The sequence below is a fragment of the Schistocerca serialis genome, chromosome 2, assembly GCF_023864345.2.
Source record: "Schistocerca serialis cubense isolate TAMUIC-IGC-003099 chromosome 2, iqSchSeri2.2, whole genome shotgun sequence".
Classification (NCBI taxonomy): Eukaryota; Metazoa; Arthropoda; class Insecta; order Orthoptera; family Acrididae; genus Schistocerca; species Schistocerca serialis.
In genome coordinates, this window is record NC_064639.1 from 694,304,031 (window position 1) to 694,331,044 (window position 27,014).

Below are 27,014 nucleotides of genomic sequence, written 5' to 3' on the forward strand. Positions count from 1 at the left end.
TTAGTTCGGAAAATCAAACATCAGAAGGCACATCAAAACGTATTGTAGAACAACTGGACATGATACTTCAAGTAAATTCGAAAAAGTGATAGCTTCCGTATTTGATGGTGAAAATGTCACGAAAGACAGAAAAGCAAGAGTTCAAGCAATAGTTCGTAGTAACTCGCATCTTATTCACTTTTATGCGCATCAGCTTAATTTAATAATGATAAATGCATCAAGTGTTACATGAAAAGCAAGAATATTTTTCTCTAACACTCTGGCTAGTACTACTTTCTTCTCAAGATCGCCGCAACGTATAAACTCTCTCAAGAACAATATGAGCGTCAGCATTCGACGTCCATCCTTTATGAGATCTAAGTTAAATTTACGGACTATAAACAAAATTCATGAAAACTTGCAACGTTTAAGAAACTGCCTTGCCGAAATCCAGACAACATCAAATGCAGATTAAACCATATCAGAAGCAACAGGAATTTTAAAGTACCCGAATGATGATAATTTCAGGTTTTGATTAGAGCTTTTTCATCACATTATGCTTCATACCGAAATAATTCACAACCAAATGTATTCTCGAGAAATAAATGTATTTAAAGTTAATGAATATATAACACATTTCAAACTGATATTTGTTGTTGTTGTTGTTGTTGTGGTCTTCAGTCCTGATACTGGTTTGATGCAGCTCTCCATGGTACTCCATCCTGTGCAAGCTTCTTCATCTCCCAGTACCTACTGCAGCCTACATCCTTCTGAATCTGCTTAGTGTATTCATCTATTGGTCTCCCTCTACGATTTTTACCCTCCACGCTGCTCTCTAGTACCAAATTGGTAATTCCTTGATGCCTCAGAACATGTCCTACCAACCGATCCCTTTTTCTAGTCAAGTTGGGCCACAAACTCCTCTTTTCCCCAATTCTGTTCAATACCTCCTGATTAGTTATGGATCTACACATCTAATCTTCAACATTCTTCTGCAGCACCACATTTCGAAAGCTTCTATTCTCTTCTTGTCTAAACTATTTATCGTCCATGTTTCACTTCCATTCATGACAACACTCCATATAAATAGTTTCAGAAACGACTTCCTGACACTTAAATCAATACTCGACGTTAAAAAATTTCTCTTCTTCAGAAACGCTTTCCTTGCCATTGCCAGTCTACATTTTATATTTAGAGTTAATAAACTCCGAGTATTGTGAGAATCCTTCAGATATATTCATGGCAGGTACTGAGGAAGGTTTTCATTGTGTATGTATTGATATAATGGAGAGATATTCTTCCACTAAACGCTTAGTAGTAGGTAAACTGTTCAAAAAGAAATGCTTCACTACTTTTAAGAATGAACATCCTACGCAAAAGGTAGTACTGCCTACCGAAGCATGACTGAGAAAGAAAAGCTTGAAATTGAACTAAAAGTATTCTACTGTAGCATTTATATTTATAAATACTGCAAATTCTGTTGAAATTTATCTTGTAAAGTAATCTTGATAACGTTCTTAGTAAATTTATGAAACATAAAAATCTTCTCGACAGTTCTGAAGACTCCATCATAGGCAGAAGGCTGCTTTCCAACACTGAAAAGAAAGAAAATTCTTTTCTAAGAAGCACTATGAATACGGAAAGAATAGATGCGCTTTTAGTGTTTTCAACGAAGAAAAATTTTTTCATTTGTCATCCAGAGATCAAAGAGAAAAGTATCGATCTTTTCCCACAAATTAAAAAAAGGAAGAATGGACTTCGTTTTTAAGTGGATAGATCGAGCTTCAACTGCAACAATTTAAGTTAAAGTACGCAAAAAAATGTTTGATTTTGTTCTTTTAGAATTTTATAAATTTTCTGAATAAATGTTCTTTTTACGCATGTTTGTTCTCTCTTACACAGTTTTAAAACAAAGGCTTAAAACTTCTCTAGTAACACCCTGACTAATTGTAGCTACGAGCCGCCACTGTTTCCAGTCGCGACTTGTTACAACTCCTGCGTTATCAGCCGCCACACTTCAATTTCAGGTTGTCTAATCTCATCGTGGCGAGTCCAGACTGGCAACTGGTAGCGTAATGTACCTAAATGTTGACGTTGTACTGATGAATGTGTTATGTTTTGATCATATGACTTTCAAAACTTTGAGCTAAAATTATTTGGTCAAATAGGACTGTGTACCAGCCACCTAACAGTTCACTCTATTTATGAAGTCAATGGATACAGGTAAATAGCCGGCCGGACTGGCCAAGCGGTTCTAGGCGCTTCAGTCTGGAACCGCGCGACCGCTACGGTCGCAGGTTCGAATCCTGCCTCGGGCATGGATGTGTGTGATATCCTTAGGTTAGTTAGGTTTAAGTAGTTCTAAGTTCTAGGGGACTGATGAGCTAACATGTTAAGTCCCATAGTGCTCAGAGCCAAGCCAAGATACAGGTAAATATTAATTGAGCCACACAAAATGCTTGTATTTTCTTCAATATAAAATACAGTTGTTGCTAGTGACAGGGTGAGAATAATTAAAATACTAGCCAACGTAGAACAGAAAATTTAGCCGATAAACCGGTTGATCTCACATCCTGTTTGAAGAAAGACCAAAGGTACTTGTAATTTCATCTGATATCCAGCAGATTAGAATTGTCAGGTGTACATAAAACTGTCGACATAAAATCTTGTCGGAATCGTTATGTGTTGCAGGAACAATTTTTACGCCCCTAAGTGGCATACGGTCAAGTTAATCGGCCAGATTTTGTTTGTGAACAGCAGTCTCACAAGAAACCTCTTCAGTGCGAGGTCGCAAAAGGCCAAAGATGTTTACGGGATTCGACGATCACATATCGTCTACCAGGCAATTACAACATTGGCTGCTAATGGCAACAGGAGGAGAGACTGGAGGTATCCAGTGGTGAGCACAGCTTGAGGCCATGGAGCGCAGTTGAACTGCTTCCTCGACGAGTAACTTACAACAGTGCTAGTGGTGTTGATACACAGCACATATTGAATTACATCTACAACAACAGTTGCCGAAGTCAGAAGGGAACCTAAAGAATTTCGCACAGTGAGAAAGAAGTGGTAGATGAAATTTTTGCGTTTCTGCAAGGTGCGTCCTGGGACGTGTGGTGTCGTATACGTTGGACTGTGCGGATAATGTACATGAGGAGTACAATGATGAAGATACTCGCTTAACAAGTGAAAGTGATACTGAACTACGGATATTCAAGAGAGGACAAGGCGCACTTGTTACAAAAACTGGTGTTTGCGCGTTTCAAGGGTGCTCGATACAATTTGCAGGATGAGCATGATAATGCCGTACTATGTTATGTACATCAAACTGCACGCGACAGAGACTTCAGTGAATTCAAGGATGCATCGGATGGTTGCATGACATCAGTGCTACAGTATTTGAAGACGCAAGATAACAAAATGTCAAACAAAGCGTCAACTTGACGCTGCACAACTGACTGCACAATCAGCCTGAAAATTTGTAGATGAGATAAACAACCTTATCGCATTGAACAGAAAGGAATTTGTTTTCAAGTCCAACAAATCAGTTTTGAAGAGGTTCAAACGGTTCAAATGGCTCTGAGCACTATGGGACTTGACATCTGAGGCCATCAGTCCCTTAGAACTTAGAACTACTTAAACCTAACTAACCTAAGGACATCACACACATCCATGCCCAAGGCAGGATTCGAACCTGCGACCGTAAAGGTCGCGCGGTTCCAGACTAAAGCGCCTAGAACCGCTCTGCCACACCGGCCGGCGGATTTGAAGAGGAAATGTGTATGAAAGAGACCCTGGAAATCAGAGGTGCCAAGAGAACTGTATCAACACCTTAAGGCATTCGTATACAATTATTCCAACTGTTAATCTGTATGGTAAATTGGTTGAAAAGTTATTTATTGTGTTGCGAGAAGCTGGAGGTTCTCTGACCCATGCATTTCTTTCTCGTGTGCGCGAGCTTGCAAGGGCAGTAGGGAATATTTACGTCACAGCAAGCAAGAGTGGGAAATTGAGCGTAAGAGAAATACAACTGTGGTATGAGCACTGCTTTTGGCCAATAGCTGGTCAAAATTCCTTTCTTTTGCTTAATTCCTGGTCTGCGTATAAAAATCGTACTTCTTTAGAGCAAACTGTCCCTCTTGAGAAGTGTATGACATTGGAACTCATACCACCTGGAACCACTGAGCAAAATTCAGCCTCTGGATGTTTCTTTTTCAGTGCCTATAAAACACATTATTGCACCACCTGCACCTACACCTGAAAGGATAACTAGTTTCACGATAAGCTGCACGACAGACTGTTTGGTATTCGGCTGCATGCCATCATTTCCATCAGTTCTCATCACCCCATTACACAAATATGATTCTATACGCATTCTTTAGGAGTGGATACCCAACTGAACGTCCAGCACGGTTTGAAACTCTCAAGGAATTTGCCTTCGATCTTGATTGTGCGAACGTTTGTGATCACTGTGGCACGCCGTATTTCATTCGGTGCTTATGGTGCAAGTTAATGGTTTGTTTTGAACGTTTCTTGAATGTCGACATAGTCAATTTTGTAAAGTGTAATACGTACATCCCATAGAAGGTTGATCTCTGCACCTCCCAGACGCTAATTTTCTGTCGCCTTCCTGATGCACATGGTGAGTCATTAGCAGCTAAACATTGTCGAGTCATAATTGCTAACATAACGCTTTCAGATCAGCCGTTCTAAAAACTGGACTTGTGGCCTCGCCTTGTTAGTGAATTCTGCGGTGCAGCTCGGGTGGCCTATCTACGTAGGCGGCCTGTCGACGACGGTCACTTGCGCCACTTCGCTTGACACTCAAGTCAATACTACTGACTTCTGTGATAACGTCGAGGCATGACACGAAAATATCGCCCTCTTTCAAGACTTATGTTGTTTGAAACAGCCGACAGCACTTTCTTGAACTGATATTTCTACGTTACAGAAATGTATACTTCCATGCTTGTCTGTGATGCCTTAGGTACTCGCGATTCCAGTTTCTGTTAAATGAAACCTTAGGTCATAGGTACATACAGATCCGTACGTCCCTGTCTGCCCTACTGAGCTTTGAAACCACATTCACGTGACGGATGGAAGAAAGGCGTGTCCCTGTCATCACGCTTTGTAGGAAATAGAATTGACAGTCAGATTTTTCTCATTTGCGTTATAAATTTCAATATAATATCGCGCGCGAACTGTCACATCTGTTATTCAAGTATGAAGTGTTCAGGTATTCTATACCTCAGTCTTAGGTACTTTATGTGAAGTAAAAGATGGCGATTTCTTATTTCGTTGTTAACGCTACACAAATGCGCTATGTTCTCTCCTCTCTCTCTTACTTTCTATCTGTTTGTCTCTCTTTCTCTCAGAAGCGCGCACCGTCTCTCTCTGTCTCTGCCTCTCTTACCCGCGCTCACACTGACTGGTTAGCACACTGTGAACTCAGTTTCCGATGGAACAGGATTCAAACCTCAGCCCGGTCATAACTATAGACTTTCCGTGGATTCTCTGGATCAGTTAAGGCAAATCGCGGGAAGATTCCTCTGAATAGGACGCAGCCAATGCCTTTTGTTCAGTCTTGTGCAGTTTTAACGTGTACTCCGTCTCTAATTACCTCATGTTCAACGAAGCATCCCTCCTTTCCGTAGTCACCTCTAAAATCAATAAATACAAGGTATGAGCAAAAAATGCGGCGAATAATTTTATTAAAAACTAAGTAGTAAGCCTATTCGGAATTTGATTTAATCTTCTACAGAGTAGTGTCCTTGGCTAGCAGTGCACTTATCCTAATGTTGAACCAATGACTGGAAGCATTTCTGGAAGGCTTCTTTTGGAAGGGTGTTCAGCTACTGCGTGGTGGTCCAATCAGTGTCAGGAACGGTGTCAAAAGGTTTTCCTTTAAGCATACTTTTAATTTCTGGGAAGGGTCAGAAGTCGGGCAGGGTGTTAAATCTGATGAGTAAGGCGGCTGTGGACAGACGAACAAATATTCGATCAAAAACTTGCGAATCAAAAGCGAGGTCTGGCACGTCGCGTTGTCGTGATGAAGAAGGAAGCCATAGGCCCATTTTTCTGACCTCTTTATTTGTTCATCATTTCACAAACATATCAATACTCCCTTGCAGAATTAGGCGTTTACAGTTGTTCCCCTTGGAACGAACTCTACTCACACTATTTCATTAATATTGAAAAAACAAAAACAATGAGTATACGTTCGATATTGTATTTTGACTAACGTGGAGGAAAATTCACTGGTTTTCCATCAGGAACTCCGAATTTTCGTCTCACGGTCATACTCATAGACCCCATGTTTTATGTCCATTTACCATCTCCAGTTACAAGTTTTAATATGAAGTTCAAATGCCGGCCGCTGTGGCCGAGCGGTTCTAGGCGCTTCAGTCCGGAGCCACGCTGTTGCTGCGGTCGCAGGTTCGAATCCTGCCTCGGACATAGATGTGTGCGATGTCCTTAGGTTAGTTAGGTTTAAGTAGTTCTAATTCTACGGGACTGATGACCTCAGATGTTTTTTTTTTTTTTTTTTTTTTAAGTTCAAATCTGAATGAAGACGATTCTTCACCTCCGTGCAAACTGACACACGACTTTTCTTCCGTTCATCACTCGAAATTCGGGGAACAAATTTGGCACTCACTCGTATCATATGCAAATCACCAGTTAGAAAGGCTTTGCATGGACCCGTATGAGATGATAAGTTCTTCGGTAAGTTCTCGAAAAGTTATTGGCCTGTTTGAACGAACAGTTTTAGTTTTTGCCAGTTTTTGCACATTTTCTTCTTTTTATGAGGTTAATGGGCGTCACGAACTTTGCGTCTTCTGCCGACCCATTTCCGCTTTTAAAACGCTCATACGACTTGTGAACAGACTTCAGAACTACAACATTATCGCCATACACCAATTTCAACATTTCATGAGATTGTTTGGCACTTTTTTGCAACTTGAAACAGTACTTAATGTGACGCGTTGTTCGAAATCCATGATGCGCGACAGACACGGTAAACATGTCCTCAGTCTAGCGCCTCTGGACGCTGACTGACAAGCCAAACGTGTTTGACGCTGCCTGTCTCAACGGATTAGGCTATCGGGCAAATTACGTGAAATGTCCAACGGTTGCAGCGTCAGCAGCTGCTACTACAAAATTCATTCGCCGTTGTTTTTTATCATACCTGATACGTACAGCATCTGGATGATGGTGACCGCAAATATGCACACTACTCCTCCGTTTTCTCTACTTCATGTGCAGAACCAGTGACATTTCGTTAAAAAAACGAAACCCAAATTTAATGTCTTTCATATTTACGTAAAATATGATACACTTTGAAAGAATTACATATTGACATGGTTACATTCTTACGTAAAACCCGCAAACTGTAGGTTATTATTCATACATGGACGAGGCGCAAGTTCACAGTCTCGTTACGTCAGATTTCTACGTAGATGTACGCGAGCATGAAGCACACAAATTCTGCGTTTCAAGATTATTGGCATGTGACGTTGCGTAGGCGTAGGTATCACATCTGATAGAAGTATCGCAGCAGTTCCTCGTTGGTGTCCTGGGATCGCAGTTGGTCGTCATCACACACGACTTTTCATCTGCGCACCTCCAGACATCTTCAAGTGGGCGACGGAAGACTGACACCGACTACCGACCACGCACAATACGGTAGTGCTCTGTATACGTCGAGATCGCAATTGCAGGACCGCCGACTGCTAACGGACAGCTCCTTGATGGCGGAAATGCGAACCTCATCTGTCCGGTGGGCTGCCGCTCACCGGAGCTCTAGGCGCACTCTCTGGCAGATCTTGGAAATAACGGGATTCCACACGTTATCCAGCTGATCCGGTTGTTCACCGAAAGCTGTGGACTTTTGTGTCGTTCCGAAATTCGAGCTGCTTTTGACCAGAGCCCGTGCCCTGGAAGCCAGCGAGAGTGGTAAAGGATGAATGGTACACCGTGCACCGGACTGCTTACTGCTGTCAACACTTTGGTCCGATTGCCGCGCTGATCAGGCTAAGGTACTGTTATCACAATACATTATCTCACTTTGTTTTCCCTTCTCTGTGTTGTTTCTGTGTCGGACAGGCATACAACAGCGCCACTTCGACTGCCAGAAACTGGTTCTTTATATGCCTGCCTCCTTTTTCCACTGTGCGTAACTCCACGGACTCCGATAACGGAATCCGAAAACGATGTTGCAGTATCCAAGATGTTTTGCTTTCGTATTCCATTGAATAAAGGATGGATATACACTGCTCAGTAATAGCATCATCCTATTAGCAATCGTCTTGCGGTTGTACTTCCATTAGAATAGTATTAGTGATTCAATGGAGTGTGAACAAACTAAACAGTGATGTGGAGTCCTACTAACCCACGCGGGAAGCGGCGGACGTGGTATTCCGATATGTTTTACCCTATGGCGTGTTTCGGCAGGCATGCATTATGTACACCGAACGATACATTTCAACTAAAAAGATCGGCAGGTTGCTCCAGCCACTTGCAGGCACGGGATTATATGTAATAAAGATAAAGTATCACAGTAGATACAGATAAAGTATCACAGTAGAATTCGTACTGTTCACACGCTGGACATGGAGGAGCATATGTTGCTGTGAGTTGTAGGTGATGATTCTGAAACAAGCGTGTGAAGAATTGGAGGTGCCGAATGCATAAATCACACAATTGCGTGTCAGTTCTGCAGCAGAAGTTTGTTTAACATACTACTCACAACATGTGGAGGCACTCGGGCGATGAAACTTCCCCACCTCGCACAAACGTTTAGTGAGCAACGGATTGATCGAGAAGATCCAGTAGTAACACCTCTCAGTTCACGTGAACTTAATCCTTTAGACTTCTGGCTATGGGGCACTTAAAAGAATTGGTGTGCTCCACGCTCATTGAGAATGCGCATTCGTTAAAGAAAAATGTGTCCCCATGATGTGGGAAATCCAAAGCCAGCCAAGTGTGTTCACATGGTTTCGTGATTCTTTGAGTAGGACTCAAGAATATGTAAGATGTAACACCGTTGAGAAAATCCGGTAATGTATCCCTATGGATGAATCGCTGCCATATGAGACAGCTGTTTGTTCCCAGATATTTCCAGAACTTTTTTCTAGCCTGACCAATACAGTCTCCTTAAGAGTATGCGACACCGTTTTGAACACCACTGTGCACTAACATAATCTGAATCTCCACATAATTTACTTTATCCAGTACTTGGATCAAAACACGTTTTGCTCTTAAACTTTAAAAACTCAAGCGTTGTTAAGTAGTATAGTGGCTTAGCTGCGATAAACAGGAGCGACACCCAGGTTTGCACTGGCATTCGGGAGGATCAGATTGAAATCCTCGTTGCTGCACCCGGGTGTAGTTTTTCTGCACTTTACTAAATGGACTAAGGCCAATACTGGGATGATTTTGTTCAAAATGGTAATGTCCATCACATTCCACTTCAGCATCATGTCCAAACCCTGTCTTGTCAATTGGAGGCTAATCTATTATCTTCCTTCTTCCATGGGTTCGTTTCTTTCAATTATTCAGTTTTAGTGTTACTGTCTATCAGAGGATTAAAGTAATATAACTTGTACCAAACTGGTCTCAGATATATAACTTGGAGCATAAAGACGCGAGACTTAAGTAAGTGTACTTTTCTAACATTATCCTCACATTAAAGAATTTTTCCATCTGTGAACCCTTTTGTGGGGTAGTTCACTGTATAGAACGATATCTTTGCAAATGGCCATAGCGGTATTCACTTTCATTTTGATCACAACTGATGTACATCAATGTTATCTTCTCTTGAGCATTCAGCGTTTTAATTTTGGGTCTCTTAAATGAATGCATATGAGAAAGTAGTTAGTCATATTTACTTTTATAAAAAACGTGGACTACTGTTAACGTTCAGCAGGAGAATTTGGACCAACAACACTTTGCATAATGACTGCCATTACAAATGACAATCATCATCATTTGCAGAACAAGTAATCTGTTTTTTAATATTCGAGTTGTGTGGCAGTGGTTTTCTTGAAAATAAAAAAAATGTGCAAAGAACGTTGTTATATCAAAAACACAACTGAGTTTTAAGAGGAGGTTTACAGGCTTGCCCGTTTTTCTACAAATGCAAGATCAATGATATTCCGAAATGAGTGTAGCAGAAGTCGAGGAAGCACAACGCGTCTCGAGAAGCCAAACACGTCCAGCTGATCAGTGGTGCCAGAGGGATTCCTTGTCTTCCTTTGTCTGGCGCCCTCTGTTTAAATCGGTGATCGCCTTGGACCGTAGATCCCCGTCACGCGACAGGAAGGATTCTGGGGGCACGCCCTCTCCATCCGTGCTCCGCCCACCTTACGTCACGTTATTGTTCAGACAGACATTCTTCGGTAACTCATAGCTTCAGAAGTATTATGCAACAGTTTAATTGAACATAATTTTTCTGGGTCATTAAGTTAACACATTAAGATGAATGAAAGCGGCCGCTGTAATGTCCACAAACAGTACGCGTTGTATACGATCCATAGCATTTGTACTGAGCTAATGATCATTCCTTCATGGAGGACCACAGTCATGTAGAATTTCTTGAAAGAAAATCCGCCATTTGACTGTTAACTGTTCATTTATTTTACACTGTCATGATTTCGGTTTTATAGCTATTCTCAAGCGCCTACTGAAATACTGAAAAATATGTCTGACCTGCCTGTGACATGTCATCGTCGAAAAAAAAGGCATATTTCTGGTCTTACAGACAACTGTTCTGTGACATGTCATTGCCAAAAAAACATATACATGACCTTATAAACAACTGGTTTATAAGACCAGAAATATGTGTTTTTCGAAGATGAAATCTCACAGACAGGTAAGGCATATCTTAACATTTCAACATGCACTTGAGAACGGCTATAAAGCCGATATCATGACTGTGTAAAATAAATGAACAATTAACAGTGAAATGGCGGATACTTCTTTCAAAAAAATTGTACTGTGTGATGTCATTTGGAGACTGACTAGTCTTAAATCCAGAAAGTTCATTTGCCTCAGTTGTACAAGTATCCCGAAAAGATAAAACACGGTATACGCTTCGTATGAATGACGTGCTGTTCCCTGTGGTCACTCTTCGTGTCTGTGACCACATACCGTATTCCTGTACCTTTCGTAAGTTTCCTAAACGTACATAAAGTTGGCATTGTGTCACAGAAGATGGCAGTGATCTTGTTCTATTATTTTATCAAGGAGCCTCATGTTTGTATTTAATTATTATTAGCAGTTTAGGCCGATTTGTGTTGTCTAATTGTGGAACCATTAATTCAGAAACTGTTTTTCTGGAATCTCTAAAGTGAGAAGAATTGTAAACAATAGACGAGCGTCCTCTTCGTCTCATACTCTTTCTCTTACTCATGCTGTTTCTCTTTCCTTCTTTTACAGTTCTCAGTGCCAGCTTTTGTCCTCCCAAGCTCACGAAAATGAAAGAAAGAAATTAGAATTTGGGAATTCCTACTTGAGGAAACGAATGACATATGTTTATGTGCGCTTTAACACTATAATGCCTCTGTGCCGGACGTCAACCAAAGTAGGACTCTGGGCTATTAATGAGAACAACGACCGTCCTCGCCTTAGGTACAATTAATATGATTTTCCTACATTAATACACGTTGCTTCTCGTAGGATGACACAGATAATTATATGCTTTAACAGATCCTCAAACTACAGGTAATTTCCTGCAAAGCCCACGAAATTTTCAAAGGCACCATTCTTGATAGTAAATTAATGATGTGTCAGATTTTCCTCGTAATTCTAAGATTTCCGAACAGGTGATAATCCAGTTTCCTAGTACTGGCGATAACATTCCTAACGTGGAAGTATATTTGGAGAAATACTACATGTTCATTGAGTGGAGGAAGGTTGGAGAGCACTTTGTATCTAGAAAGCACCTCTAAATGTTTACCAAGAAGTCATCAGTTACAAACGTCTAACCAGATGGCACAGAGAAATATGTTTTTCATTCCTCTTAGAACGATAAATGAAGGGATATCCTATTGATTGTCGAATTTCATTGAAAGTAATAGCGACAATTGTATAATATGTGATATGGCTGTATATCTGTCATATCAATGCAAATAAAAAATTAAAAAATACTGGTTAGAATTCTTGAAGATCAGAGTTTATATACTGCTTCGGTTACCCACATTTCAGATGATTCTAAAAGGAAATCAGCTTCTGAATCCTCCTTTCCTCGTCTGCCAACTGATTCCCGCCTCTAATTAACTCCGCGATGACGAGACGTTCAATTCCAAAACTGCCACCTTCCAGACACAATCACGTTTATACTTTTATATTATCAGAGTCCACCAAATCAAACAGACGCCCTTAGCTGAATGTGCAGCACTGGAGAGAATACTACACGTTAGTCTGAAGATGACCCATAGGTATGGTCGACACTATTAAACCAAAAATATAAATGTGATTATGTCTGCAAATAGAAATATTTTCACAAGTATGTCATTCAAGAAATACCGAATCAGTTTTGGGAAAAGTGGGGATAGGAACCATCTTTGGTCTCTGTTGCAGCCCCAAAACCTAGATGTTGGATAGGAATATAAATTGAAAGAAGGCAGGGAACACAATAAAACAATCAATAAACACAGCTTGATTTGGCGCTTGGACAAAAGACAAAGCCAAAAGACAGAAGACAGCAATCACACCGAACACAATTTGGGATAAAGATAGGTGATGGTTAGAAGGAGAAATACGGTACAGTAATGGGAAATCTGCGGCTGGAACGGGTGCAGTGAATAACGGAGTCCCAGTACAGCTGAGCAGGCGTTAACAGTGATGGTGATTGCAGCATCCGTCAGTTGCGAGCTAGCAGTGGATAACACCACTCTTCAGTCAAATAATTTTTGGATGTGTCAAATAGATGTATTGCGAAGCAAAAAGTTGATTATTTTTGTTTAGAAAGCAATATAATTATTATGTCAGTGCTGTTATGAAATAATAGTGGTGCTTATGACGTATCAAAAGCTATTATGCTATGGAGACGAAAAAATATTTACGACTATGGTGCCATAAAGAATATATAATACTGAATGAGCAGACAATCAGAATGGGGAATACGTTAGGATATTACTGGGATGTTGCATTGCAGGTTATCGTTGATACCGTGCGACGGATGGGGCGGTTTTAGTAATTGTGAAGTGGGAATTGGTTGAAGTTCTAGCGGTAGAGGATGGATAAGTCATGGTGGTGCATAAAAGGTACGATATGCGTGTAAAGGGAGTGCAGGTTTCCTTTATTGCAGATAAAAGGTTAGTACATGGATGCTGAGACTGGGCTCTCCGGTTTACATACTGACAAGGGGAACTCCCCATCGCACTCCCCTCAGATTTAGTGGTAAGATGGCATAGTGCGTTGCCCGTCCAAAACTGAACACAGATCAAGCATGAAAGCAAGAAGAAGGTGTACTAGACTGTGAAAAAAGAAGCAAAATATAAACAGAGAACTGTCCACGCTCAAGATGTGCAACACTGAGCGAACAGAAATAACTCCGCTGTGATGGTTACCTGGTCACCGTGGTGGACTGCGAATGGGAAGATCCACGTTCAAAGCTCCCTTATATCTCATTTTTTCCCAAAAAATTATGAAGTGTCAGTCCGGCCATTGACGTATCTATTCGCTGTACTCAAATTTGTGTCTATGTCGTGGTGTAACGTCCGTTTGCAACAGTGTAATGAAGAGACCCCCAGACTGACGCACCTCCTATTTGTTCTACACAAGTACCACATGTTATGACTCTTGCGTTCCGTTTCGGAAGTTTTGACTCCTGAATTCCTTTGTTGTAACATAGTCCACACTCGTTTATTGTTGTTTTCATTTCTTTGAGAGATCGATGCGGTATCTCGCCTGCTCTCACCATTCATTACATTTACTTGCGACGGTAATACATTCTTACCACATAACTCATATTCTATAACCAATGAATAGTATGACAATTATCAAGTCTACAGAAGGAGAACAGACGCGTCAATGACAGGACATAAAGTTGATGAATCTGAGGGAAAAAATGCAGTAGGGCGATTCGAACACGTATCTCCCGCTTTACTGTCCAACAACGTGACCACACAACCACGAGGCTGCAGTTTTTGGGTTCCGTTCGATGTTGCATATCTTGAGCTTGGACCGTTCACTATTCCTATTTTGCTTCTATTTTACAGTTCAGTGCACCTTCCTCCTGCTTTCATGTTTGAACTGTGATCTGGGCCATTCTACCACTAAATCTGAGCGGGGTGCGATGGGGAGTTTCCCTTGTGAGTTCGAAGGTGACCTAGAAAGAGAAGAAAGTACAAAAGATAAGCGAGTTGGAGAAGGCAGACGGATGGGGAAGGCAAGGCAAAGTGCATCTTTTTCGTAACTGCAAAGGATCTGTAAAATTTTGGAGGGACAGGGGTCCAGGCAACATTGATGTAGGTTAGGACGGGACGGCTGATTGATTCATATGTGAGGATAAAGGTAGACAGATGTAGACCCCACTGCGGCATCTTAGTAATATTGACGTGTCTAGTCCGTTTCGGGGTGTGTGTTGCACAGTGAGGCGTGAGACACTGAGGTAGGAACAAGCTCTCCAAACAACGAAGTAACCGTGGGAAGCTTGACCGGTAGTGCCGAGCACGTGAAGCGTTAGATGTCTGTGGCTCGACCAGTGGCTTTGCCGGAGACGCTTTCAGTGAGGTGTTTGAATGTCTGTGGAGAAATGGCAGCCCATAATTCCTCAAGAGCCGAAGCCAGAGAAGGCAGTGACGTCGGAACGGTGCGCAGGTCAGTCCATTACAGGAATATTATTGTCCACAAACCGTGGCGTTACATATGCTGCTTTGCTGCTTTATGAGAGGGTTCCATTCTTCCGCTAACACAGTCATCGTCTTAAAACAGTACTTCTGCTGTACGCAGTACGAAGTGCCGTGAAACGTGTTTACATCCTTTCAAATGTATCGTTTTCCTAACTGCAGAAAGAGGACCAAAACATAATCCCGAAAAACATTTCGTTACCGTAACACCACCTTCTCCGTACTTCACTACTGGCAATACACATGATAGCAGGGTAACGTTTTACAGGCGTTCACCAAAACCAAACCTTTCCATCGGGTTGTCTCAGGATACAGCGTGATTCATTACCTCAAATCACTCGTTTCCAGTCACCCACTGGCCAGTGGCGTCGTTATTTAGACCACGCCAAGCGTCACTCAGTACTGACTACAGATATGTGTGTCTTGTGAGGAACTGCTCGGTATTTTTAACTTTCTACGGGTATTAATTGTGCCAGCTGGATTGCTCGTATCACTTCGGAACCGACGAGTAATTTCTTCCGCTGATTTGACACGATTGTTTACCTTCAGCCTCCGCGATGTTCGACAGCCACAATCTGTCAGTAAGTGAGGTCGGTCTGATTTTGGTTTAGCTGTGATTATTTCTTCCTTTTCCACTCCACAATCACATCATCAATAGTCGAGTTGGGCAGCTTTAGAAGGGTTGGAATGTTCCTGATGGATTTCTTACTCAGGTGACATCCACTGACTAGTCCACATTCGAAGTCACAGAGCCCTCCTGACCGACCCATTCTTCTCTTATGCTTCTCTGTTGATAACTCAACACTTCCTGCCTCCTTTTATACTAGTGGGTGCGCCTCTCGTGACATTAGATAGTGGTGTCCGGACACTTTTGATCTAATTGTGTATTCGGGCAATAACGATAAGTGTTCTAGAGCAACTGCAGAGAACATAATTCAGGATTAAGGACCAGTGCTTTAACCTTGCCACTTCTCGCGCCTCCTTTTTCATCTGAAATTGGAATACTGTTTTATAAACCCCGGCACCTCACTCGGCAGCAAAATTCAGAATTCATTTCTTGCTGACAACAGGGCCAAACCATATCACGCCGTCACGGTTAAAAACCACTGTTGTTTTCGTAGATCACGTCTGTTGAACATGAAGATAATTTCTTAACAAGGCACGCGAGACTAATTATTCGTAGACGGAATCCACAATACAAAATCAGTACATCTTTATTTTAACTGTCAATCATATTTAACCCTTCTCGCATATCTTTGTTATTTGTTGTTGTTGTTGTTTTTGTGGTCTTCAATTGGAAGACTGGTTTGATGCAACTCTCCATGCCGTTCTATCCTGTGCTAGCCTCTTCGTCTCAGAGTAATTAATGCAACTTACATCCCCATGAATCTCCTTACTGTATTCATTTCTTGGTCTCGCTCTACAATTTTAACCCCCCCTCCCCCAACGCTTCCCTCCAATACGATAGGTGATCCCTTGATGTCTCAAAATGTGTCCTATCAACCGATGCCTTCTTCTAGTTAGGTTGTGCGACAAATTTCTTTTCTCCCCAGTAACATTCAGTACCTCCTCGGTAGTTACGTGATCTACCCACTCAGTACTGACTACAGATATGCGTGGCTTGTAAGGAACTGCTCGGTATTTTTAACTTTTTACGGGCATTAATTGTGCCAGCTGGATTCTTCTGTAGCACCACATTTCAAAAGCTGCTATTGTCTTTTCGTCTGTACTGTTTATCGTCCATTTTCACTTCCATACGTGGCTGCACGCCATACAAATACGTTCAGGAAAGGCGACCTGACACTTAAAATCTACACTCAATGTTAAAAATTTTCTCTTCTTCAGAATAGCTTTTCTTGCCATTGCCAGTCTACATTTTACATTCTCTCTACTTCGTCATCATCAGTTATTTTGCTACTCAAGTAGCAAAACTCATCTACTGCTGTAAGTGTATCATTTTCTAACCTAATTCCTGAGCATCACCTGCTTTAATTCGACTACATTCCATTATTTTCGTTTTGTTTCTGTTGATGTTCGTCTTATATGCTCTTTTCAAGACACTCTCCATTTCGTTCAGCTGCTCTTCCAAGTCCTTTGCTGTCTTTGATAGGATTACAATGTCATCGGCAAACATCGAAGATTTTATTTCTTCTGCCTGGACCTCAATTTTTACTCCAAACTTTTCTTTTGTTTCCTTTACTGCTTGCTTGCTCAGATTGAATAACATCGGAGATAGGCTACAACGCCGTTTCACTCCCTTCTCAACTATTGCTTCCCTTTCCTGCTCCTCGACTCTTATAACCGCCATCTGGTTTCTGTACAAGTTGTAAATAACCTTTAACTTTCTGTATTTTATCCCTTCCGCCCTCAGAATTTCGAAGAGAGTATTTCAGTCAACTCTGTCAAAAGTCAAACCTATAAACGCAGGTTTGTCTTTCCTTAAGCTATCTTCTGTAAGAAGCCGTGGAGTCAGTATTGCCTCACGTGTTCGTACATTTGTACAGAATCCAAACTGGTCTCCCCGAGGTCGGCTTCTACCAGTTTTTCAACGAATTCGTGTTGCATGTTGCAAACCATGAGTTATTAAACTGATAGTTCGGTAATGTGCACATCTGTCAGCATCTGCTTTCTTTGCAAATTGGAATTATTACTTTCTTCTTGAAGTCTGAGGGTATCTTTGTCAGCCTGAGGTAATTTCGCTTATACGGATCTTCCGCAGTAGTACGGACGGGTTTCTCTTGTTACATGATGGTGCGGTGTGACGTGAAGAGCCAGGGTTTGCCGTGTTATTATCGAAATGGCCGTTGTAGGCGTATAGCCCCTGGCGAGAGGCTAATGAGCCGGACCGGCATCCGTCCGAGCCGAGGAGAGTCAATATTGGCGCCGCGGCGGCGCCTCGCATGCATCACGCGCGCCTCGTCAGGGCCCGCCACGCTGCCGGAAGTGAAGTCTGCAGGCTGTCTGTTGTACAGGTAGCCGTTCTGCAGGCGCCACCGTTCGGACAGCTTACGCTGTGCACGCGACGCGACGGCTCCGAGAAGAACCAGACCAGCGCTCTGCAGGGATGTCGGCTCGCGTCCCGCGTAAACACAGCCCCACCCCACACCCATCACTGTATGTTACTGAGACGCGCAGGGATAATTCTTCTTCTTCTTTGTAGCCTTGTCCCTGTTCTCTATATGCTCGGTATTGCTATGAGGGTTGTGGCAATGTTAGTGACAGTGGTGGCACATGCCCTTCATAACGTCCCACCCCTCCATCCCTGGACGGAACTTTATGCACCCCATCTGTCTGCGTCTACAGTTAATCTCATGTTCAAGGGAGACAACGTTTCCTAAATGTTTGCGCAGCGTGTTTCTGAGGCAGGACATGTATACCAGCCGGGTATTCACATAGTCAGATATGGGAAGCTGGCTAAAAACCACATCCAGGCTGACCGGCTTACCGGCCCTCGTCGTTAATCCGCGAGACGGATGCTATCCGGCTAAGGCTCACCTCCCCGAATCCCAGAAGCGGCACGTCAACGTGCTCGGCTATCCGAGCGGGTCTTCGGAGGGACGTTTGTTTACTTGAAATTCGTTGCTAGAAAACTACCTCAGAAATCTATACCCGATTAAAATTACTTCATAGTTGAGTTAGAGCTGGTTTCCTTCAGTCAGAGCGCTCAGCGTCACGCCCGAACCATTCGCCGTTACGGAATTGCCACAACAATTAATTCACTTCTAATTTCTTGTACGGCTTTCTTTCTTGATTTGTCTTGATCGGAACTCCTGGGTCTGTCCTTTTATTTCGTATTTCATCACACATGATGACCACACCAAAACACCACCCACTCACCCCCCCTCCCCCCCCCCCCCCCCCACACACACACACACAGAGAGAGAGAGAGAGATACACACACAGAAAATGATGCTAACGAAGTACACACGATGCATACACAACACTAATCAGACACTACTGGGTCATTCTGCACAAGACGCGATTCAGCGTCACACATAAAATTGTTATAATCATAGAGGTAGGTTTATTAGATAGCCTTCACACGACATTGCGTGAAACCGAATTTCTGAAAGCTGCAGTTAATCGTTGCTACCGGTACCCGCCAGTAATACAACCACCGTCAACAGCAGAGTGACTTGGATTGGTTAGCGTATGACCTTCGCCTGCGGAAGGTGCTAGGTTCAAAATCCGTGAAATGGAGTTTTTTTAATTTCTAAATCTAATCAAAACACTTTTATTATTTTCAATTAATTCATTTTTTAAATATAATTTCTGTGTTTCTAATACGTCACCGCGTCATTTTCTAAATCTTATTGACTTTTTCATTTGCTCTTATTTTTCTTCCTATCATTCTTTTTTCGTTTATAATCTGCTTGTGTCGCCTATAATCTGCAACCACGTGCCAACCAGAACTGCTCATCGGTTGGTAGCGCGGTAGTATGTGTAGCTAGTGTGAGGGTGGTTTCAGACAACTAATGACAGCGAGAAATTAAAACTGAACTTTTCCTGTGTTGACGTTGCTCATAGGGGTTAACTTTAATCGCCATCAACAAATCGATCGTAATTTTAGTTCTGCCGCAAACTGATGATCACTATTTTCTTGGGTATTAGTACATAGCACATCACTAGGTTATGGTGAGGGTCGGAGAGGCTACAAAACACGTCGTCTGCCGCTGTTCAGTCATTGGTCACTTAAAAACAACTGTCGACAGAGCATCTGCCCTTTCCTTCCGTCGGCCGCTTCCAACATCCTCCGTGTTACACATTAACAACGTGTAGGCTATAAAGTGACTCGCAGTTTGTGTCGCCTATACCGAGCGGTAGACGGTAGCGGTTGTGGCAACACTGTAACGGCAAGTGATAGACGTCAACTATCCAGTAATTTTAATCGCACTATAGTGAATTGCATGGTTGACTACTAATGAGGACATACTATGCTAAGTTCCCGCTGAGTGTTGTAGGTTTGTACGTAGTTGGAGGAGGGTTAGAGGCCTGAAGTGATTCAACCTCAAGACGCAAATGGAGAAGTTCTTCCGATTAGTAAGCAGAAAAACTCTGAACTCGGGAAATCGAGGCTATGGGTCGCATGCAATTTAACAGCCAACTGCATTTCCAGGTACACTCAACCCTACGGTATTACACATCTACTATTATCCACACAAATCTTCAGCCTTCTTGTTCTAACCCATACCTACGTTTGGGGTATTCCACCACCCTCTTTAAATCTCACAAACACAATTCTTCTTGCACACCAATTACGCTCCCCGCTCAGTACTTCTCCAAAGTCTTCTAAGCCTCCGTAGTAGACCATTCCGCCCCAAACGCATAACTACTGACAAAATATTTAGTAACCTCATTGTACACAAAGATAGCTAAGAACATGCTGATTTAGGTGGACTAAACGTTGATAATGAAGAAAAAAATGACAGACTTACCTTAGCTGGAAACGGTCAGGAAAGTTATTACTGAATAGCGAATTCGATCGTTTTATAGGCAGACTACGTCACTGGCGCTGACAACAGTTTCAACTTCACTAAACCAAAGGAAGCATTGTTTTGGTAAACACTTGTCAATCTGAGAGCACTCTAACGCCTATAGACGACTAGCCAGACCGTTCTACACCTGTAGTCCATTCCGCCCTATTCTCTCCTACATCGACAACATAAAATAAATACGATCGTCACAAATAAAGACAGTTTAGTGGAATTTCCAAACATACATTATTAGTAGATGTCCGCCTCCGTAGTTGAAGAAGTAGCACAAAAAAAGTAAAGGTTAATTCGTATGTAATGACTGTATGGGAGTCCCTCAACAGGGATGTTCAATCACCCGTTGGAAAATCTTTCAGTTGGGTGCCATTTCGATGTTTTGCGCGCCCTTAACCTACGCCAGTAATCTTGCTGGGGAAAAGGGGTCTACAGTTTAACGTCGAGTACGAAACACGAATCGTTCCTGGCATATCTTAACGTATTGGTTAAAAACAGTCTTGGTTGCAATTTTAGTTTTTTTTATTTTTCAACGACGCGTTTCGCCATATTTAGGCATCTTCAGGTTATCTATTCTAGGTGGACGCGAGAGGCGCCAAGATCTGCATAACGCGTTCGCGTTCACAGGATCGAGTAACACTAAGATGGGGGCTCAGGTAGTAAGCATAATGCGCCCCAGCGTCGTGTCCACGTCATTGAGAGGTGAAGGCTAGCGCAAAGGCAGACTGAAAATTTCCGGTCTCCAGGCTGACACTTTACCGCTATACCGCTAGACTCGGTAGCGGGCAGCGTGTCTGACTGCGATGCGGTGGGGCCCGGGTTCCATTCCCGGTGCAGTCTAGGCGGCTCCCTTGTTGGGTGGACTGGAAAGTGTTGAGCTCAGTCTCGCGAGACCAACAGAGGAGCTACTTGAATCAGAAGTAGCGGTTTCAAAATCTGGAAAGATGATAACGGTTGGGGGTCTACGCTGCCCCTATGGCCATCCACACCGCATCCAGATGATGCGAAATAGCAGAGGATGACACTGCGGTTGGTCGGCATCGCGTGGTTTTGTGGTAAGTGCCTAAGGAACCAAATTGCTGAGGTCATCGGTCCCTAGGCCTACACACTACTTGATCTAAAACTAACTTACGCTACGGACAATACACACCCCCACGTCCGAGGGAGGACTCGAACCTCCGGTGGGAGGAGCCGCGCGAACCGTGACAAAACGCCGCAGACCACGCGGCCCCGGCGGAGGTTCGAGTCCTCCCTCGGGCATGGGTGTGGTGTTCGTCCTTAGGCTAATTTAGGTTAAGTAGTTTGTAAGCTTAGGAACTGATGGCCTTAGCAGTTAAGTCCCATAAGATTTCACACACATTTGAACATTTTGAACCAAGCGGCCATCGCGTGGTTCTCTGGGCGTGATCGCCGAGTTAATTTTTTACGTTATTAGAAAATACGTCTGAACGTCTTAGAGATCTATCTGGAAAGACAGTTCGCAAAAAGAGAACATCTTTTAGAACAGGGTCTGGGGTGGGCGTAATAAAGGTGCGGTAGATAAGGTTTAGCACGGAAGTACTGCAGACTACTTGAGAGCAAATTTAGAATTTTTAAATTACTAACCGGATTTACGTGGGTAGGGAACCCATCGTGACGGAGAAAAGAAAATTCGCCAGCGACCCGCGAATGGCGGGGTCAGGGCCGCTGCGGGGGGTGGCCGGCGGTGCCGGGCACGGCTGCCGCCTTTTGTGGCTGCGGGGGCGGCGGGGGCGTGGGCGGGGGTGGAGGCGTGGGACAATGCGGCCGCCTGACACCGCGCCAGCCGGCCCCGCAGACACTGTGCGGACACCGCGACGCGACGCGACGCGCCGTCACTATCGACCTCCGCGCCTGCCACTGGCGCTTCGGAACACGTGCGGGGTCGCTGCCTCCCCGCAACACGCCTGGCCTTCACAACTTTCTCAGAAGGAGCACAATTCCAGCCACTGGCTCCCACTAGGGGTTGCAAAGTTCCGGGTCTTAAATAAACTGACCGCAGTGGAAAATGCTACGTTAAAAATCATCCACTCACTGCCCAGTTCAGAGCTACACCAATGATGAAATGTACGAGGGTGAGACAGTAAGTAAGTAACGGACTCCAGGACACTGGATACCATACCTTTCCAAATTCCGCATCCGTGTGTTTCCAGATGGCGGCGGCCAATGTAGCGCGACCAACTATTAACGAACTGCTCTATTGCCAGTGCAAGCTGCCACGTGTGCTGCAGGAGCTTACCCGAGTAGAAAAGCGCGCAGTTGTGAGATTTTTGTGTGCCAAGGCACTGTCGACAGAGGATGTTCAAAGGCTAAGTGCTTCTCGTATGTGGTGAGAAACATATTTCGCAGAAAACTGAGCTCAATAGGATACATGAAATCACCGAAGAACTAGAAAGTTGTAAGTTTGAATATAATAATCCTCAAGACACAAAGTCTTCTTTTCACATATTGGCAAGGATTTAGAAACCACCATTCCCGCGAACTTAGCTTGCTCTTTTCTTGCACGATAACCTACGATCCAAGAATGAAGGGCTACAGAGAATCTATATTCCTAGATTCTCGCAAAGCCTTTTATACAGTGCCCCAGTGCGGACTGTTAACGAAGGCCCAAGCATACTGAATAGATTCCCAGACATGTGAGTGGCTCAAAGACTTCCTAAGTAACTGAACCTAGTACGTTGTCCTCGAAGGCGAGTGTTCATCAATAGTGCTGCGAGGAAGTGCGGTAGGATCGCTCTTTCTCTAAAAACGGATAGGATGAGCAACAATTCGCTGATGACGCTGTGGTGTACAGGAAGCCTACAGGATGACTTAGGAAGAATTTCTATCTGGTGTGACGATGAGAGCTTGCTCGAAATGCAGAAAAATTTAAGTTCATGCTGTCGAGAAGTAAAAACAATCCTGTAATGTTCGAATACAGTATTATCGGTGCGCTGCTTGACAGAGACACGTTGATTAAATTTCTATGCGTTTCGTTGCAAAGCGATGTGAAGTGAAACTAGCGCGTAACGTCTGTTGTAGGGAAGGCGAATGGTTGGATTTGGAGGATTGGGAGAATTCCTGGAAAGTGTAGCTCATCTATAAAGGAGTCGCATGTAGAATGAGGACCGTGAAGACAAGATAAGGGAAATAAAGCTCCTATGGAGACATATAGACAATAGTTTTTTCCCTCGCTCCATTTGCTTGTGGAATAGGAATGGTACTAGGGACCCTGCGCTAGGCACCGTCTATTGGTTTGAGGAATATGTATGTAGACACAGATACAGAATCACAAGCAAGAAACATTCTGGTCTCCAGTGGTGCCACACTGTAACATATCAAACAAATGATACGTGATGATAGTCGTGTGACAATCGATGATGGAGTGCTAGCATTAGGTTGCTCTCGTGGTACCGCGTACACATTCGTAATTAGTCGAATTTTCGTGAACATTATATTCTTTGGTCTCCCACTATTTGATTCCATGGCACAAATGGAACAGAATGAGCCTGTCTATGCAGCACCTCGTGCATTATCCTGCTGCACCACTCTGTGTGAACTGAGATAGGCCGTATGCCGCAAACGACTTGGATTTCCCAGCAGTGGTCGGTGCTGTTCTGAACAAAGCCTGTCCTGAGACACCAAGACTAACGCATGGGTTATTACAAACGTTTCATTGGGAACATTGCAAAACTTTGCTCATAGCGATTGTTTTTGTTTGGGGGGCGGGGGTGGGGGAGGGGGGGGGTGTAGATGGGCGCTTAATTTTGAAGACAGAGGCCATACCCTGACAGATCACTGGTTGAATGCGACAGCTGCCGCAAGAATTCTTTGCTGCTAGCTTTTAAGGCCTTGTCAAACAATGGGATAAGTGTTTAAATTTACAGGGGAAAGAGGGGATACATGTTTAAATATAAAATAAATTCCAGACTGCTACTCGTGGCTCTGAAGGTGCTATTCTATTTTGGAACTTACTTATTGACTCATCCTCGTAATGTTCATTGAGGTGCAGAAGAAATAACAACTCAATGCGATATTCGAGCTTTTTGCCAGACGTTATTTCTTAGAAAAGCTGGTTAAGGAAAACAGTGAATGTTTCAAGGACCATCGCTAGTATGTCAACACATAAAGCGTATCATTTAAACGGACGTCAGGGAACATTTACCAAGTACTGGACGGTGGGGAAAAGAAAACCACCGCTACAAAAAAATCAACATCAGGATGAAACTGGAGATAAAAGGAAGGCATCGTCTCAGTGAACGTCGAATTACGTGTAGAGTGGTGGCGGCAACTGTAGCCACTCTGGAGGCATGCACGGAAGAGGACTTTTCGCAGTCATATTTTGAGTTTGGTCCGTGAGAAACCAACAAAATTTCGTTGGGGAATTAAGTACCTGGAATCCTCTTTGTCGCTCAAGTGAGTGGCACAGGAATTTTTCAAGAGGAGCTGCAACATGGACTAATATACCGCCATTTACATACTGTGATATCACTTCTGTAGATAAGTGATACAAAAGAATTAGCTGCTAAACTCGGAGGAAATTGCACATTAATCACACATGCGTACAACATATCATTCAAAATTTGTTGCAGTATCACAGTGTATGTGCTAGATAGTAGCGTAATAACTTATATCCTCGTCTTAAAGCGTGTTGTTGTCTTTGACGGGTACTAGATACAAAACTTTCAGCCAGGGAGCAAACAGACAGAGTGTCAGAGTTTGTCATTACTGAAATCCAAGAAATGCCGTACAGCTCCTACCACAAGAAAAGAAATTGCCGTGCTCAGCTGCAACTGGAAAGGTGTAATTCTGGAACATTGCACACACAGAGGATAACCAGCAAACAACGAATTATATTGGGACCTGATTAACTATCTGAAGACAACAGTCAGACGGAAACGTAACGGTCTTCCAGGAATTGGTGTACTGTGGCAACACTATGATTTGAGACGCCGCACAGTTCAGTTAATGGTGTGAAAATTAAGAACGTTTTGGACGCCTACCACGTCCTGTACATTCGCCTGAAGGAGCCCTGTATTTGGATCATTCGAAGTGGCACTAAATGGAAAGAAGTTTGCTAGCATTGAAGTAAAACAGGTGGTATACGACAGTTTGACCAGTAAATCTCAAGACTATTTTTCATACGAAATTCAGGTGTAAGTATAACACTAGTTTTGCATAGACAGCAGCGGAGAAATTATTGAAAAATGATAAGTGCTTCGCGATGCTGTTGTACATACCCGCCTTCCCGTCGGAGGTTCGAGTCCTCCCTTGGGCATGGGTGTATGTTTAACTTAGTTTAAGTTATTTTAAGTAGTGTGTAAGTCTAGGGACCGATGACCTCAGCAGTTTGGTCTCTTAGGAATTCACACACATGTGAACATTTGAACATTTTGTACATATTTCGTTAAAAAGGTTATCATCTGACTCTTCCTTATAGCTCTGGCCCTTCTTGGGAATACAACAAAAGTAAACTTAGTTCTGTGGCGCTGTCATCCTATAGACATTGCCCTATTAACCCCTCATTATCTGACCCATCGCCTGCCGCGTCATTGGACGGTAGCGTCGGAAGATTGTACCTATTTTCCGTCATTGACGTCGATTTTTGTAACTAGAGCCATTGCTTCTCTGTGGCGAAGGTCCTCAGCTGCTCCCGAGGCTGAATGAGGTCCCGATTCTTTCTGCCGGAAAGTGACCAGAAAGTCGTTCACTCCGACCGTTCAGTGACGTAGGCGGATTAGTTACAAGAAGGAGATCTTCTGATGATATAATGATTATTATAGGGTCCACTACGGAAACATTGGAAAGTGAGGTTTTGCTAAGTATGAGGCTTCGGCCGTCGGACTGACTAATTTGCGGTGATGCGATGGTGTTAAGTCACTGATATAACCAGTCCAGAAAGAAGGAAAACGGAAAGCCTATAGCTAAACGTCGCGTAGAGGTCGAGAATAAGTTCGGGTTCTTAGGGTGAATAGAATTTTCATCACTTTAAACTGACTAGGGTACAGAACAGTGTCGTCGACCTACAGTGCTCTCACCAACAGAAGTTCCAGGGTGGTGTCGAGGCTATAACCCGCGTTCTCCCGCGTTGCAGTCGTACTCTATCGTCTTTCAGCCGCAGCTGCAAACTGTGGACGCACTGACACACCACGCAGAGGGAAGTTAACCACACGAGTCTATGAAAGACTGCGCGCGTGGCGCATCAGAGAGAACCAACAGGTCATATGGCCTATAATGTATTTCCTTTCTCTATTTCCTCACTCCAGGAGAGTCATCTGTTGCTGTCTGCACGATGCCGTCTTCCCCGCTCTCTATTACGACACGCCTTCCCTCTGACCCCTCGACATCGCGCATAATATCCAGAGAGGTGCACGAAACATAGGAACTTCGATAAATTGTCTTCTTTGAGGAACGCCGTCTGTCTTGGCGAAATAATGATTACACGTGTTATGAGGCAATACCTTACAATGCAACAAGCAAGTATGAACGTCGTTACGAAGGTCATTCTAAGAGTAAAGAACGTTTGTTTTCCAGACATTTTTATTCAAGATAATGAAACAAAACAAATTTTGCAGTGTATTTTTATATCTTAACTATGTTGCTACGTTGACGCCGTTCAGATTTAAATATCTGTCGTCGGGCTCCCTAGGATATCTGAATACTCATTTGCAGCCGGTCTGTTGAAGTCACTAACGTCGTCTCT

The 27,014-nt window shown here is 43.2% G+C and overlaps 1 protein-coding gene across 2 annotated transcripts in view; it reads left to right on the forward strand.

Annotated features, from left to right (window-relative positions):
- The window catches only part of LOC126457840 (tubulin alpha-1C chain), a 106,418-nt gene that overhangs the window by 29,262 nt on the left and 50,142 nt on the right, over positions 1-27,014 (forward strand). The window lies entirely within an intron of this gene.